At 46.1% G+C, this 16,227-nt stretch overlaps 1 long non-coding RNA gene across 1 annotated transcript in view; it reads right to left on the bottom strand.

Annotated features, from left to right (window-relative positions):
- Positions 1–217: 217 nt before the first annotated feature.
- Positions 218–16,227, bottom strand: part of LOC134070298 (uncharacterized) — a 25,608-nt gene continuing 9,598 nt past the window's right edge. The window contains exon 3 of the long non-coding RNA XR_009936912.1: positions 218–788. This is a non-coding gene — a long non-coding RNA (uncharacterized LOC134070298). The remainder of the gene's footprint in view (positions 789–16,227) is intronic.

Genomic DNA, 16,227 nt, shown 5'->3' with positions numbered 1-16,227 from the left:
CACGCCTGCGGCCGGGGGCTCGGAGAAGGGGACGGCGACGGCGACGGGGGCGGAACGTGGAAGTGCTGATGAGGCTGCTTGGTGGGGGTGCCGTCCCCATCCGCCCCGGAGTGCATCGGGCGGAGCGGGGGGTGGGGGATGCGGGTGGGGGTGTGCGTCGGGGTGGGGCCGCCCGGGGCCTCGCCGCACTGCTGGAGCTGGAAGCTGACGGCCGTCTTGGCGGGGAGTTTGGGAGCGCCCCCGGGCGGCGGCGGCGGCGGGTTGCCGCTAGCGACGTTGGCCAGGTGCGTCAGCATCTCCGCGGCCACCTCCTCGGCGGTGATGGGCTCTCCGCCCGAAACCACCTCCTTCCCATCATGCTCTGGGGCAGCTCTCACCTCCACATACAGATGCAGAACCTTACCAGACTGGGACATGACCTCAGTGCATTATGGGTAAACAGAAGAGAGAGAGAGACAGAAAGAGAGAGAGACAGAATAATGGACGTCTAAGAGACGTAGAGATCCAAGATGCCGCTCCTTGGCCTCGTTTGATCAGTGCACGTTTTTGGGGTTTTGCTGTGGCAGTATGTGTGTGCGCGCGCGAGTGTGAGTGTGTGTTTCTGTGTGCGCTTGCATGTGCGTGTGTAGCCTTTCTCATCTGCTCTTTACGGTTCAACAGAGCAGTTTGTCTGGTCTCGTCTTTGTCCTGTTGATGGGTTGCACAGCACTCAGAGAGGCAGGGAGCTCACGGGGAGGGCTCGGAGACCCAGGAGCCGTCATCTTCAGCACTATACTGGGACTGGAGATCTGAGAGAGAGAGAGAGAGAGAGAGAGAGAGAGCGAGAGAGAGAGAAAAAAAAAGAGAAAAAAAAGAGAAAAGAAAGGGATAGAGAGGTATGGACACAGAAAGAAATGGAAAATGAAATGTTAAGTGACTTCATTAACATACTTAATAATCCATTCAGTCTAAATTCCACATCAATCTCCTGACCTCCTGGCAAATGAGGTTTTGTTTCTGTTTGTGAACTATGTCACAACGGGTAGTGAAGATTAGCGATCCATATCACAGTTGTTCAGAGATGTCACCATTCCATGCAAACGTCAACAAGATATAGAGTCTACAGAGTGTAATTAGCATTTATTAGCACTTACAAATTAACTGGCAGACAAGGACGCCAGTCACTTTGAATGTGTACTGATTTGTTGATACAGTCTAGCTGTGCGGAAACCGAAGTGATAATAGTCAATCTTTTTATTTCTTCGAACAAAACAAATAGGCTACGACAGCTGCAGACACACCATGGGAAAATGGAGTTATATTCATCTATAGTAAATGTTATACTCCGACAAACTGGATTTATGGTTATGCACTGTAGTTATAGATAAAGTGACTAACTAAGATATATTTACTAATAAGAGCATACATAAAATGTTGGTCCTGAATAACTGTAATAAAATAAAAGCATGAATACAAAACAGGCAGAACAACGAGCTGCTTGCTTCTCTAACAGTTCTAGCTATCCCAGAATCTAGACTGTTCAAAATCTGACAATCCAATAACAGACAGACAACAGACTTCCACCAGTACTGTTATTGGATTACCCCATCATCTGACTACACGGATGTTTCTGACATGGCCCTTTGATGTCCACCCTTAATAGCTGCTCTGTATAGAGTGTGTAGTGACTTCTGACAGCAAAGACAGATTCTGACAGCAGTCACATTAGCCAGAGAGCGCAGAAACTTTAGAAGAGAGAGGTCAGGTGAGAGCGTTGTATAACAGTAGTTATGCAGCTCAGGGTGAATATCTGTGAACGCAATGCTAGGCATTGTGAAGGACTCTGGCAAGAGTAAGCCCATTCATAGAGCGGATTCTACACTCAAAAGGAAAAGAAAAGCCTGCCGGCCTCCGCAGACAAGATGACAGAGTTACACAGGCAACCGGATGACATCGGCGGCTGTGTCCGAAGTGGGAAAAAATCTGCCTTCTAAGATAGGCAGAGGCAACAAGGCATTGTTGCATGTCTGAATCAAATATTTTTTGTGGAATTCATCCTTCTAAGATACCTTCGTTTAGCCGAATTGTGAAGGCAGCGTACACGTATCCTTCATGCAGCCTTCAACCACATTCTTTGGAACGTCTCCACTTCAACTCGTACTGATTAAAGGCCAACTAGTCACACCAAAGAATCGCAATGAGCCGAAACCGCTGCAGAGAGGAGTTGCAGCAAAGTGAATTAAACATTGCAAGGCATTGCTAGCAGTTGCAAGCCGTTTCAAAAGACTTGACCTGTCAGATCGCAGTTGCGGGGTTTTAGGACACTTTTCCCCTCACAGCGCTTATTCCTACAGATGAACAAGTCAGGCAATGATGGGGGAGAAAGAACCATAGACTTTAATGGGTAAGAGTTTGAGAGAGTAAAAGTGTGTGTGTGTGTGTGTGTGTGTGTGTGTGTGAGTGTGTGAGTGAGTGAGTGAGTGAGTGAGTGAGTGAGTGAGTGAGTGAGTGAGTGAGTGAGTGAGTGAGTGAGTGAGTGAGTGAGTGAGTGAGTGAGTGAGTGAGTGAGTGAGTGAGTGAGAGAGAGAGAGAGAGAGAGAGAGAGAGAGAGAGAGAGAGAGACACTGAGAACATACAGTATGTCTGAGTGAGGGAGAGAATGAGTGTGAAAAAGAAAGTCTGTGAGGAAGTCGAGAGAGAATGTGCGAACAAGTGAACGCATGAATGAGAGAGTAAATGAAAGAGTAGCCCACATAAGTGAGTGAGTGAGTCATAGCTTTCAGTTATTAGAATCAATGAACGAGAGAGTTGGAAAGAGAGAGAGAGAGTGAGGGAGGGAAGAAAGAGAGAAGGGAGTGGGGGCGAGTCAATAAGCGAAGGAGAATGCAAATGAAATGGAGGAAAGTGCAATAAGGCAGCGCAGAGTGGAGGGTGAGCAGGCAGTAAACAGCTTATTCCCCGTTACATTACAACCCCGGCCAGCAGTAATCCCTGTGCCATGCATCACCCTCTCCGTCTAGCCCTCTCTCTCTAGCTCTCCCTCTCTTCCCCCTCATCCTCTCTCTCTCTCCCTCACCCTCTTTCTCCCCTCTGTCTATCCGTCTCTCCTTCTCCCTCACACTATCTCCATCTCCACCCGCTCTCCCTCAGCCTCCTTCTACCCTCTGTCTATCCATCTCTCCTTTTCCCTCACACTCTCTCCATCTCCCTCACTCCCTCTCTCCCCCCTCATCCTCTCTCCCTCACCCTCTTTCTCCCCTCTGTCTATCTGTCTCTCCTTCTCCCTCACACTCTCTCCATCTCCCTCACTCCCTCTCCTTCTCCCCTGTCTATCTGTCTCTCCTTCTCCCTCACACGCTCTCCATCTTCCTCACTCCCTCTCTGTCTCCCTCACCCGCGCCCCCCCCACACACCCCAACCTCGCTCTCTCTGCCTCCTTTTCTTACCCCCTCTCTAACACCCTCTCTCATTCTCCTTCTCCCTTACCTTCTCTCTATCCCTCTCTCCCTGTCTGCGGATAGCCCCCAGCCAGACATTATACAGCCCATTTAAACAGGCTAGATTTATGTCCAAACACAGAAGCTTGGCCTTCCCACAGCACACTTAGTCATGTTTTGGATGCCGGGCATGACAGTCGTGCTTCCAATCTGCCAAACTGTAACTATGCCATTTGTTCAAGTCTGCCTTTGAAAGTAGTACTATATTATGTCATTCAGTCTACAGTACGCCATGCTAACACCATCATGATGATGATGATGATGATGATCACAAACTGCCAGCTTCACCTCCATGGCCCCTGAAACTTAGTGTCATCGAGTTCCTTTATCCAAACAAGGCAATGACACAACCCAGGTCCTCCAGCACATGATCAGCTCAGAGCTCATATACTGATAAAAGATGACTTGAACTTTAACATGATTTGAATAAAATACATTCTCATGGTGATATTGATGTTATAACAATACTTTGAGGAGTCTTGAAACTCAAGCTATTTGTTCTGGCTTTGAGAGTGCAGTATGTCATTCATTCATTCATCATACTGGAACTATGATGACCATTTCACAACCAGAGCGCCAAAGGAGGAGAGTTACATTATGGAACTCTAATCTTTTTGTGCCACTGACAGTAGTTTGCTGTGGCATTGTTTCCACTGTTCCACTGGCATTGGACCACTGTGCAGTCTTCTCCAGCAATGCATGAAAATGATGTCTCATGATCCCTGAGCCACTCTTTCACAATTTGAGCACAGTGAATCCTGGCATTGTCATTTTGGAATATGCCCGAGCCATCAGGGAAGAAAAGAGCAGGTGCATAGCATACAATAGTCTAAAATGCAGGTGCAAAGTGCAATATTCTCATACATTATAATACAATATATTATAATAATATTATAAGTCTATTTTTTGAGTGATTTCAAGTCTTACTTTTCTACCGTTTTTTATTTGGAGCCTGCACACTAACACTGACGACAGCTGGTGTGTAAGGCGCAGATTTCCCCTTTTGGATGTTTAATTATTAATTTGAACACAAATAACTGACATCAGTGACGTTTTAGACATAAAGATTCATGAAACTACTGTATGCTACAGCCACAGGCTGAGAGCTGTAGATTGAACACCACAACTTAGCAGTGGTTGCGATTGTTTGTTGGAACTATGGTTTTGAGAAAACAAAAACTGTGCAACTTTGGACAATGCAAATTAGAAATATACTGTAGCCTAGTAATACAGCTTATATTTGGTTTTGGGAAATACTATTTTGCAGCTGCAGAGTTCCAATCATTCCTTTTGGGAAACGTACCCCTGTATGGCTCACTGAATCACACATTTTCAGTCCTAGGTCCCTCAGGGAGGCGTTTTAGAGTACCAACAGCAAAAATCCTTTGTCCCTAATGCTGTGAAGGTGCTAAATAACACTAAAGACACACATAAGAACAGAATTCGCAAGCATTTTAAGTAGGCTACTATTTACTTGTTTATTTATTTATTTATTACTTTTGTAAACCCAACCAGTGTAATGTCACTTTTCTTGAAATGTATTGACTGTGCTGTCTGTCTTGCTGTCTTGGCTATGCACCGTTTGTAATGTCCTGTCTCATGTTTTCACATCTGTGGACAATAATGTTTTCGTATTCGTATAAGGCAGCTAAATACAGGTGATGGAGTTGTTTGATGCTTTGGCATGGGTAGCCACCCCAGTTACACAACGCATGTGTAAAAGCAATGAAACTGAATTACTTTTTGTCATGTTTCCTAATATTCAGCAAGTCAAACAATGTGATAAACATGTAAAGGAGGCTGCCAACAGGTGCTGCAGGTAACATTCCTCTTCAGAGTTCCCACGTCACCTGCGCAGTGGCGGAGATGCTCTGGCCCAAGCCTAATTGGATTAATGTGTTTCATTTAAAGTGACACTGACCGCTAATGCGTCCAGCAGCCACTCCACTGATTTGATTGGAGGGATTAGAGATTAAGAAGAAGCTGCCATTTAATTGGCTTAATGACACCACAGGGAGCCGCCTGCTTCCCTCAAACCTGCCTTGATTGGGCGAATCTCGAGAGCTGGGTGTAGGATAAAAGTCTGTGTCGGGGGACCGCGGGTGTCACTTCCCGAGTTATCGGATCAGTGGTTCAGGCCAGAAAGGAGCTTACTCTCACCACCAGATGGGACCCAACCTAGAACCGGATCTATGACAGAACTGTCCCAGATTGTTTCCAGAGTCCATTGTTCTCCAGGCTGGTTGTGTGTGAACCCCAAGCTGTCAGTAAGAGTCCGAGTTAGAACCAAAATAGTAGCTTAGCTGATCCAGGAGGGCCCAGAGAGACCAAAACACCCAAAGCACACTGGAACACACCAGAACTACTCAGGATTCAATCCAGGTATACACGCCCCGGCACTTCCTCATCCTCCACAGAGCGACTTGGCTACAAAATGCCTCTGGACTCCTCAAAACCGCTTGTTTTCTTCCAAATGAGGAGAGCCACCTTGAAGCGCATCAATACTTGAGACAGTCAAAAGTCAATCAAAACCCCATTCAGTTTCCGGCACCAATACAGCACAACAACACCAATACAGCCAGACTGACGGTGAATGTATATTTTATGGAAGTTTACATTTTTTTTCACCAGGAAGAGTTGGCATGGCAACGTCGGGGGGCCCCCCCCCCCCCGAGTCGACATTGTAATATGTTTGACCACTCTGGGCACAAAATAGCAGTCCTTTCCGCCTCCCCCTTCACTTCGACCATAAAGACATTGCACTCCGTCTCTCCGACAGCCGCTGGTAAAAGCCTCAGCTTGATGCACGGCTCCATATGTCAACCCTTTCTCCGAGCGGCCCGCGACGAAGGTGCCGGACCCAGCTGGCCCGGCCGGCCATCGATTCCCGAGGAGCGCAGTCAATCGACAAGCCTGTAACTCATTTACGTCCAGGCCCACATCAATCAACGGAAGAGACGGGGGGGGGGGCCCGACAGGACAGGAAGTGAATTAAATACAGGAAGTATATTAAGGAGGCCACTGACCTCCTAACAGTAAAAGTCCTGAATGATGCAAACACAGACGCAAACACACCCTATATGTCAGCGAGGTACTCAATAATGTCTTACGTACACCAAAAATGGCGTAGAAATCGATAGATCACTCAAGAGTGTACCCACATTCAAAAGTAAACTGACACAATGTCAAACAGCCCCTCAGGTTCATTAAACCCAACACGTCAGATGGGGCCTCATTCCTAACGAGTCACTGATGGTGTTTAAAAAGGAAGTGGTGTGTGTAATAATGGCGTATGTACTATTTATGAGCTTGTCAAATTAAAAGTGCATGCAGGGTGGGCAGCGAGCCACCCAGGCAGTGGGAGAAAGGACAGGATTTAAATAGGGATTACATCAACACTAGTACACTACACTCACAAAATGACCCTGCTGCAGGACACAATATACAAGTTGAATACACATAAACACCCTCTATATAACACACACAAAGAAACCACACACAAGTCAGACAGACACAGGTACACACACACACACACACACACACACACACACACACAACCTACTCTGAATACAGTAGACAGATGGAAAGATATAAACAAAACACACACAAAAACACATTTATCCCTACACAAACAAACTGTCTACTGTATAGAGTCTACGTGTGTACACACACACAACATACTGAATTCCATACACAGACAGAAAGATATAAACGCAACACACACAAACACACATTTATCGCACTACACAAACAAACGGTCTACTGTAAGAGTATACGTGTGTACACACACACACGCACCCCAAACTGAACACAATACACAGACAGTAAGATTTAAACGCAACACACACACAAACACACATTAATCACTACACAAACAGACCGTCTACTGTAAGAGTCTACGTGTGTGGCAACTGGGTTGCCCTTGTACGTGCCGCCCTGTGCAGAGAGAGCCAGAGTTGCCTGGCACTCACCCTGGTGCCGGGTGCTTGGGTTTATGCCAGCCGTCACCACAGAGGACGAAGATTCATTGCCTTTGCCACCTGCTTTAAGACATCTTCCCTGCTCCCGGACCCAGATATCTACACCGCTCAGGATAGCATGGGGAAATGAGTGTGTGTGTGTGTGTGTGTGTGTGTGTGTGTGTGTGTGTGTGTGTGAACGTGTATCTGTCTGTGTGTGTGTGTGTGTGTGTGTGTGTGTACGTGCATCTGTCTGTGTGTGTGTGTGTGTGTGTGTGTGTGTGTGTGTGAGAATGTGAGAGAGTGCGTGAGACTACTGTCTGGTTTGGTTGTGGCCCGGGTGCGGCCCTGTCCGCTGCCATCTGTAATAATATCTCTGCCTGAGTTCACGTTTGAGTCAAAATCACTCTTTTAGATCACTCTTAAACATCAGCGTTTACACCACATACCCATACACATATCCAAATATACAGTGCTTGCTGAATCTGAAGCCATATGAGGAGTACCTGCTCACCCACTCACTATATGGGCCACCGTATTCACGGTTTAGAAGGGGCGGGAATCATAGATTAACTTGCAATATGATACAGTCATAATACTGATAACGACAGTGCCACAATATAGCATTTATATATCTGGGTCAATAAAAAAAGGGAAAATATTCATGAATAAGCAAAATAAATAAATTAGTTCATAGGGTCTCCTCGCTAGTTTCTCCTTTTCACCACAACATGCCCTGATTCGATGAATAAGCTCTAGCATGAGAAGTCATGACGTGGTATGATGATGTCGAGTCCAACAGTTTCTTGCCGGTGTTCCTATGGCGAGTTGTGCGTATTTTAACTGCAGCCAGAGGAGCTAATATTAGCACCGATGCTGCCGCGGGGGCTGTGCAGCGGGTTTACTAATATTAGATCCCCTCACACGTATATTCATTGCAAGAGACCATGCGACAGTTTCCCTGTGGATTAATGCCAGGCGGGGAGAAGGCGATTTTGGAGAGTGTTCGAGACGCGAGAGAAATGAGTAAGAATATCCGCGAGAGTGTGCCAGATGGAACACTTTCCCTGTTCCCTTTCTGCCTGCCTGGGTCTTGCTCGTTTCCTCGAAATCAGACGGGGTGTATTAAATTCGTCCCGTCGTGCAGCGGAAAAGTGTATTATAGCAGGTTAGCTGGCCTGGTCATCATGAAACGACTCTACGCCGGTTCGGGGCCAGAGTCGCACACACCGCGCAGTTATTAGCGCAGAGGTTAATGACAGAAATGTGATGCGGTGGCAACAGCAGCCTCAATAAATCCCCCTCTGAAAGGTCAATTTCGTGCAGGTTTACCCCACCTGGGGATGTGCACATCAAGCTCTGCCAAAGACCACACACAAGGAGGACAAATCATGGTTCTAAATACTCTCTAAAGGACAAGGGATCAATTTAAATAGTACATGGTAATATAGTGTGATTACGATTATAACATGCCATTTAGACATTGGCCTACTCATACAGTATGTTATCGACATAATCCATATTTTCCAAAAATGTAATCAATATTCTAGAAAAGTTAGACTGTATCTGTTTTAAGTTTGAATGATGTATTTTTTTCAAAATCAATCCATTTTTAGAAAAATGTCTCATTTCAAGCATGTATTTGTGCCACCATTAAAAACAAAAGATACCGTAATATAAATAGACCTATCCATCCATAACATCCTAGCATCGCTGCCTGAAGCCAGACCTGTTGTCTCCCCCAAAACAAGTTATTAGTGTCAGTGCACACAGGGGCTGCGGTCCCTGTGGAGTAGAGTGTTTTGTGGTTGGAGAAGGGTAGTGATGCTGCTCTCAGCTCAGCACTTGGCCTGCCCGAGCTCGGCTCGAGAGATGAGCTCCCCTGAGCCGCCTGTGAGATCGATGAGACACAAACGAGCTCAAGGAGAGAGACCAACGGAAATGCTGCACTCTGAGTAATACTGGGCAAGGTGAGAGGCAGACAGAGATGAGGGGAGACAGAGAGAGAGTAGGACAAAAAGAGAGAGAGAGGGGGAGGAAGAGAGGGAGAGAGAGAGCTAGAGAAAGAGAGGGAGAGTGTGAGGGGGAGAGAGAGAGATGGAGGAGAGGGAGGGAGAGGGAGAGACAAACAAACGGATAAAGAAATGACATCAGAGAAAGAAACAAAGACGTCCTCTACCAGAAATTACAAAGCTTAAGGACGATACAATATTCAGCACCAAATGTGGATGCTTGTGTGCACGTCTGTGATTGTGGCTGTGTGCAAATCCAGTAGTAGATGCATGGCTATGCATACAGGAATGCCATTCACCTCCATATCATTTATGTTGTGATGGTTTTATTGATCTGGCAACGCTGCTAATAGGACCTCACACTAGCAAAGCCAATTTGAGTCTTCTCTGGGGATTTTGAGAGAGGGACAGAGAGAAGAAGGGAAGATTGACAAAGGAGTATAAATGACGAGAAGAGTGGCGGGAAGAGAGGAGAATGTGACTATTAAACATTATGAAAGTCATTCATCACGCCATCCATTCATCAGCTGTCAGCCTGTGTGACCTTGTGGCAGGATTAGGTTTTTTTTTTACAACGGTGACTTTCTCTTGTGGGGGGGGGGGGGGGGGGGGCTTGTTGTCAGAGATGTGTTTGTGTAAAATACAGTGTGAAATGTTTGTAGGAATAGGATTTAGCTTCCTCTTTTGTACGTGCAGGAGACACAAAACAAAAGACACAAAACATAAGTGCCCTACTCTCATAGGATTACTGATCTAATAACAAGGCAAAATCAATGAGGTTTATACCAAACATCAGAGGGCCAAAGAGGGTCATATTACATTTGCTTGTTGAACAATAACATTGATTGATATAACTATTAAAAAAACTTTAAATAAGCACATATAGGTGTGCATACCAAAATAGGTCAACAAGTATTACCAATTTGCCAATTGCTGGATCACAATCAAAGTCAATGTCATAACTTGACAAGTGGATGCGATTAGACCTTTTGCCAACTTCACACCACGTGCAAGAACTTCACCAGAAACACTGAGGAGTCAGCTCAGCGTTCCCAAATGCCACACAAAAATTCATGCATCAAAAACTTTGCTTGTTGACAGATTTTTGATTTTGAATTTAAAAACAACAGACTCTTCGTGAGAAGCACCTCTCCTCTAACAAGAAGCGATTCCAAAAGTAGTCTATTCAGCTGCAGCAGCGAGGACCACAAACTAAAACCTGCGGTCCTTCCCGCTTCAGTAACCGCACCCTCCACTACATCTATGACAAGCCCATTTCTGTAACATATCCCAAACATATAGCCTTTTGTTCTGAAGACCACAGAAACCCTCTACCCAGTTCAATGGTAGCACCTCTTGCTACCTTTAGCACTTTGAGATCATAGCACTTTGAGATCATTTATAAATGTATAATATAAATATAATGTATTATTATTATTCTTATTATTATTACTACCTCTGAGGAAAACTATTTCTGTAATTTGAAGCGATTCCAAACATGTATCACCTGTGAGGAGCACAACTCACACCTGTAGGCCTACCTGGTTGAGGGGCACCAGTACCTTCTGCCCATGTGCTAGTGCCAGCTAGCCAGTGTGGCTCTGTGAGAGACTCTTGGAATGCATCTTCACCAGAGACAAGAGGTAAACATAGTTAGTGCCAGTGTCACTTTAAATTTAGATGCTAGTTGGGAATTCCCTCTGACGAGTGTGTGTGTGTGTGTGTGTGTGTGTGTGTGTGTGTGTGTGTGTGTGTAAAATGTAAATACATCTCCTCTCACACCTCTTTTGACTTGGTGTAAGTGTGTGTGAGAGAGAATTTATGATGACCGTAAATCTTATTTCTGTTCAGGGCATGGCACATCATATGACTGCATATTTGGATGCATGGGTAAGAGTATTTAAAAGTATATAAAAAACTAATATGTTTATATTATAGTTTTTAGCAGATGCTTTTTTCCAAAGCGACTAACAATGACATCAATAAACATAACATAAAAATGGCAATATTATTAAGTAAAATGAAGTAGTGAGAAAGAAAAGTAAATAGATAAACCTTTTAAAAGATCCTTCAAGATTAGTTTTTGAAGCTGCAAAAGTGAAGGGGTCTGAATGTACCTACTGCTGGTGTGTGTGTGTGCGTGTGTGTGCGTGTGTGTAAGTGCAGTGCATCAGTAGTGGTGCCCATCAGTGTAGGATGGCAGGAGAACAGTCCAAGGGAGTGAGTGTGTGTGTGTGTGTGTGTGTGTGTGTGTGTGTGTGTGTGTGTGTGTGTGTACACATACTGTATGGATGCATCTAATCATGTTGTTGGCTTGTGAAAACAGTAGGCTACGCACACGAAAGGCTCTCTGTGCGCTCATTTGTTTTCCGACAGAGCCAGGTGTGTTTGAACTGCCGCTGTTGTTAACGTAATTAGAGTCTTCACGGACCCGGTTGGGTGTTGCGCTAGGGAATCAGCGCGTTACGATAAAGAGGGATTTAAGTGTGTGTTCATTTTGTTATCATTGGCCAGGGAAGATATTCAGTATCAGAGTGAAGAAGCAAGGAGCAGAATATAATACAGGATGCCGTTATAACCGGAAATAAATGAGGGCACAGGAAGAGCCTTTTGTGAACCTGGGGTTGTCCCTGTCCACCTTCAGTTCTGTGTGCATGTGTTAGTCGTTGCTATTAAAAGACTTTAACTTGTGGCACACTGTTTACGATGAGGATTCAATGGTTTGAACACCCACAGGCAGAAACATAAATCAGCGTCTACGGTGTGCATGGGGTTGTGTGGTAAGTAAAAGTGCTGATGATGGGTGGTGGTGGTGGTGGTGGTGGTGGTGGCGTCAAGAGGACAGTCCAGGTTTCAGTTCTCTGGTCCCCTCCAACTCCCAGGGGGTCCACCTTGCCTGGCCAAACGGATACGGATCTTCCCTTATCATACACTCCTTTCCTGTCAGCACTTTTCCAGCTCCACCGGAAGAGAGGAGCGAGATGGTATTGAGTGCGCGGACACACACACACACACACACACACACACACACACACCAACACGCAATGATAACAAAGCGATACAGTATGAAAGAACAGAAGGAAGGAAGGAAGGACAAGATTGTGTATTTGTGTGTGTGTGTGTGTGTGTGTGTGTGCGTGTGTGTGTGTGACAGAATGCAAGAGAGGGAAAAGTAAAATAATATCAATAATGTAAGTACAGTGGGTTGTGTGTGTGTGTGTGTGTGTGTGTCTATTTTTCTAGCATGTACTGTATGTGTGTGTGTGTGTGTATATGTGTGTGTACAGTATGTGTGTGTGTGTGGGGGGGGGGGGTGCACATGTGTGAGACAGTTGGTGATCTTTCCGCTCGGCAATCCAGGACACAAAACCATCCAAAAACCTACTTTTTATGACCCCATTGTAGAAGAGTGTCCCAGTCCCCCCCAGGCTAGTTCACAGAGAGACTTTCTCTGGCCGTATCTGCACTCATTACTGCCCAACTGCTCTCCGCTGTTGTTGACCCTTGACCTGGCCACCTAACCTTCTCATTCTAAAGTCCTGACTACATAAAGAATTTGCATTCCAGAACTGCTGCATTCATCACACTATTCTCCATTACACAGAGTTCACAGTCAAGGACAAAAGAGGGGGGAAAAAACAATCACTTGTTTACATGCTGCCCGCAAACGCACAGATTCAGCCTGAGTGACAGATCAGTATTACAGGACATGTTGTGCTGTGCTCAGACTTGTTAACGAGGTTGCTGTCAGCAACTGCGTTTGACCAAAAAGAAGAACAGCCCCCTTTTATAAAGGCTGTGTGCTCTCACCAGCTGGGCTCGACATTAGTGGTTGCCCATTTGCCCTTGGCTACCAAATTGTTACCAGTAGCAACCAGATTTGGTTGGCTTTGGCAACCAAAACCTAATGCCTGGTTGCCAAGCTAGCAAAGCTGGCAAGCACTTAGTTAACGTCAAGTTAACGTTGAGCCCTGCTCTCCAGGTGAAGGGAGCTTTAAGTTCTCTCAGTCCCTCTGACTGTAAGCAGAGAGGGGAGAGTGTGCACACTAAATTGCACAAACACAGGCAGTGCTGCATGACAGTGTGATGTATCGTTGCACCCAAAAATATACAGACCACACAGAGACCGAAAAAAGAGAAGAGACAGGAGATACACACTGTGATAGAGAGAATAAAAGAGAGCAAGACAGAGGAGAGAGAGAGAGAGGCAGAAAAGAGAGAGACAGGGCAACCTAGAGGAAAGAGAGAAAGAGAGAGAGAGAGAGAGAGAGAGGGAGGGAGACAGAGAGGAGAGAGATGGAAACATAAAACCTAGAGAAAAGAAAGAAAGACAGACAGAAAGAGAGGGAGAGAGAGAGAGCGTGCAAGACAGAAGCAGAGATGAGAAGAGAAAGAGAGAGGATGCCGAGTCCTACATTCCCATCTGCTCCCGAGTGGATTCTCAAACCCTCTCACGCAAACACACAGGCTGCCAGAGTAGCACAGGCAGCCCAGTCCTCCCCAATGCCAACACACTGAGCCACCCGCTACAGCGCATCACCGACCTGCACATCAGCATCAGCAACAGACACCACAGCGCATCACCGACCTGCACATCAGCATCAGAAACAGACACCACAGCATCACCGACCTGCACATCAGCATCAGCAACAGACACCACAGCATCACCGACCTGCACATCAGCATCAGAAACAGACACCACAGCATCACCGACCTGCACATCAGCATCAGAAACAGACACCACAGCATCACCGACCTGCACATCAGCATCAGCAACAGACACCACAGCACCAGCAACAGACACCACAGCACCAGCAACAGACATTACAGCGCCTCACCGACCTGGATATCAGCAACAGACACCACAGCGCATCACCGACCTGGATATCAGCATCAGCAACAGAGCACCATAGCACCATCAACAGACATTACAGCGCATCACCGACCTGCACATCAGCATCATCAACAGACACCACAGCATCATCACTGACCTGCACATCAGCATCATCAACAGACACCACAGCTCATCACCGACCTGCACATCAGCATCATCAACAGACACCACAGCATCATCACTGACCTGCACATCAGCATCATCAACAGACACCACAGCTCATCACCGACCTGGATATCAACAACAGACACCACAGGGCATCACTGACCTGGATATCAGCATCATCAACAGACACCACAAGACCTCGACACACACCACAGCCCATCACCGACCTGCACATGAGCATGGGTCTAACTGGATGTTGCCACTGTTGTGGATGTATCATGTGTCATGACTGTGAAAACTGATCCAATAAATGGGTGTTAAACCCCAACTTCTCTGTCTCTCTCCCTCTCCCTCACTCCCTCCCTCCATATCTCCCCCCTCTGTCTCTTTCTTTCTCCCTCTCTCTGTCTCTCTTTCTTTCTCCCTCTCCATCCCATCTCTGTCTCTCTCTTTCTTTCTCTCATATCTACTATATTCCTTTCTTCTCTCTACCATCTCCCCCAAATCTATTCCTCTCGGCTCTTCCTTCACTCGCCATATCTCCCTCATATTTATCTCTCTTCTCTCTACCTCAGTTCATCTCTCTCTCTCTCTCTCGCTCATATCTATTCCTCTCCTCACTCCTCCAAGTCACCAATCTCCCTCATCACCAACCTTGTTCTTCTTGTGTTTCTATACGCTACCTTCACCCATTTGACACTCATTTTTTACTCCTTCTGTTTGTTTTCCTTCTCTCTCATTCTCTCTCTCCTTCCCTTCCTCCCTATGTCTTTTCTACTATCCATTCTCTTCTATCCCTTTTTCCCCTTCTTCTTCTCCTCCTCCTCACTCACCTCCTTTCCTCCACTCTTTGATTTACACATCCCACGTGACTCACACGTCCTGTGATTCCTGTCTTTCTCGTTCTCTTCATCTCCTTCTCTTCCCTCTCTCCTCCTCCCTCCACCGCACTCCAGCATGTCTGTAGACTCTCTCTCTCTCTCGCTCTCCCTCTCTCTCTCACTCTCTCACACACATACATAAAACACACACACACACACTAACTGCCGTCTCAATTCGCCTAGAGCACTCCACACTAGCAGGCTCCACCCCTGAGGAACTCAATCCCACCAATCAGCTCACTTGTTCATCCCCCAGGCCACACCAACTACTGTGTTGTGGTATATAAGAGAGGGGCAATGCAGCAGCGCCTCTGTGTGTGTGTGTGTGTGTGTGTGTGTGTGTGTGTGTGTGGTGTGTACATGTAAGTGAGCAGTCAGCACTTTAAGCACTGCAGGGAGAGGTTACACGGGGGGAGACTGTACTCAGTTACCAGCACTAAGTTGCACTAAGCACTACCTGCCTGCCTGTGTGTGTGTGTGTGTGTGTGTATTAATTTCTATATATATTTCTTGCATGCCAGTGTGAGGTGTCGGTATATATGTCAGTATGTGTGTGTGTGTATATGAGAGAGGGAGCGATCTTCACTTGCTGATTTCAATAAAATCACAGTGTTTCAAAAGTTCAATTTTTGTTTTCAACAAACCCTTATTTTACCCGAATCAATTTCAGCAATTCCCCTCTTGTAGGTCAATACGCTTCGCTTACAGTGATTGTGATCCACTGTAATGAGCTAACTACTGTTGTGGCATGCTAAGCTGGACAGATGCTAATGCTACATTTGCTATGCAGCTTGGCCAGATGGGAGCATCTGCTGCATGAAGCACTGATGGAATAGGAGAGAGGCACCTTGCTGAGAGAGAGAGAGATAAACACAGGTGTGCTGAGACATGGACATTGGA

The sequence above is a fragment of the Sardina pilchardus genome, chromosome 22 (assembly GCF_963854185.1).
Source record: "Sardina pilchardus chromosome 22, fSarPil1.1, whole genome shotgun sequence".
Classification (NCBI taxonomy): Eukaryota; Metazoa; Chordata; class Actinopteri; order Clupeiformes; family Clupeidae; genus Sardina; species Sardina pilchardus.
The sequence above is the reverse complement of the archived record's forward strand: the minus strand, read 5'-3'. Positions and strand labels throughout refer to the sequence as shown.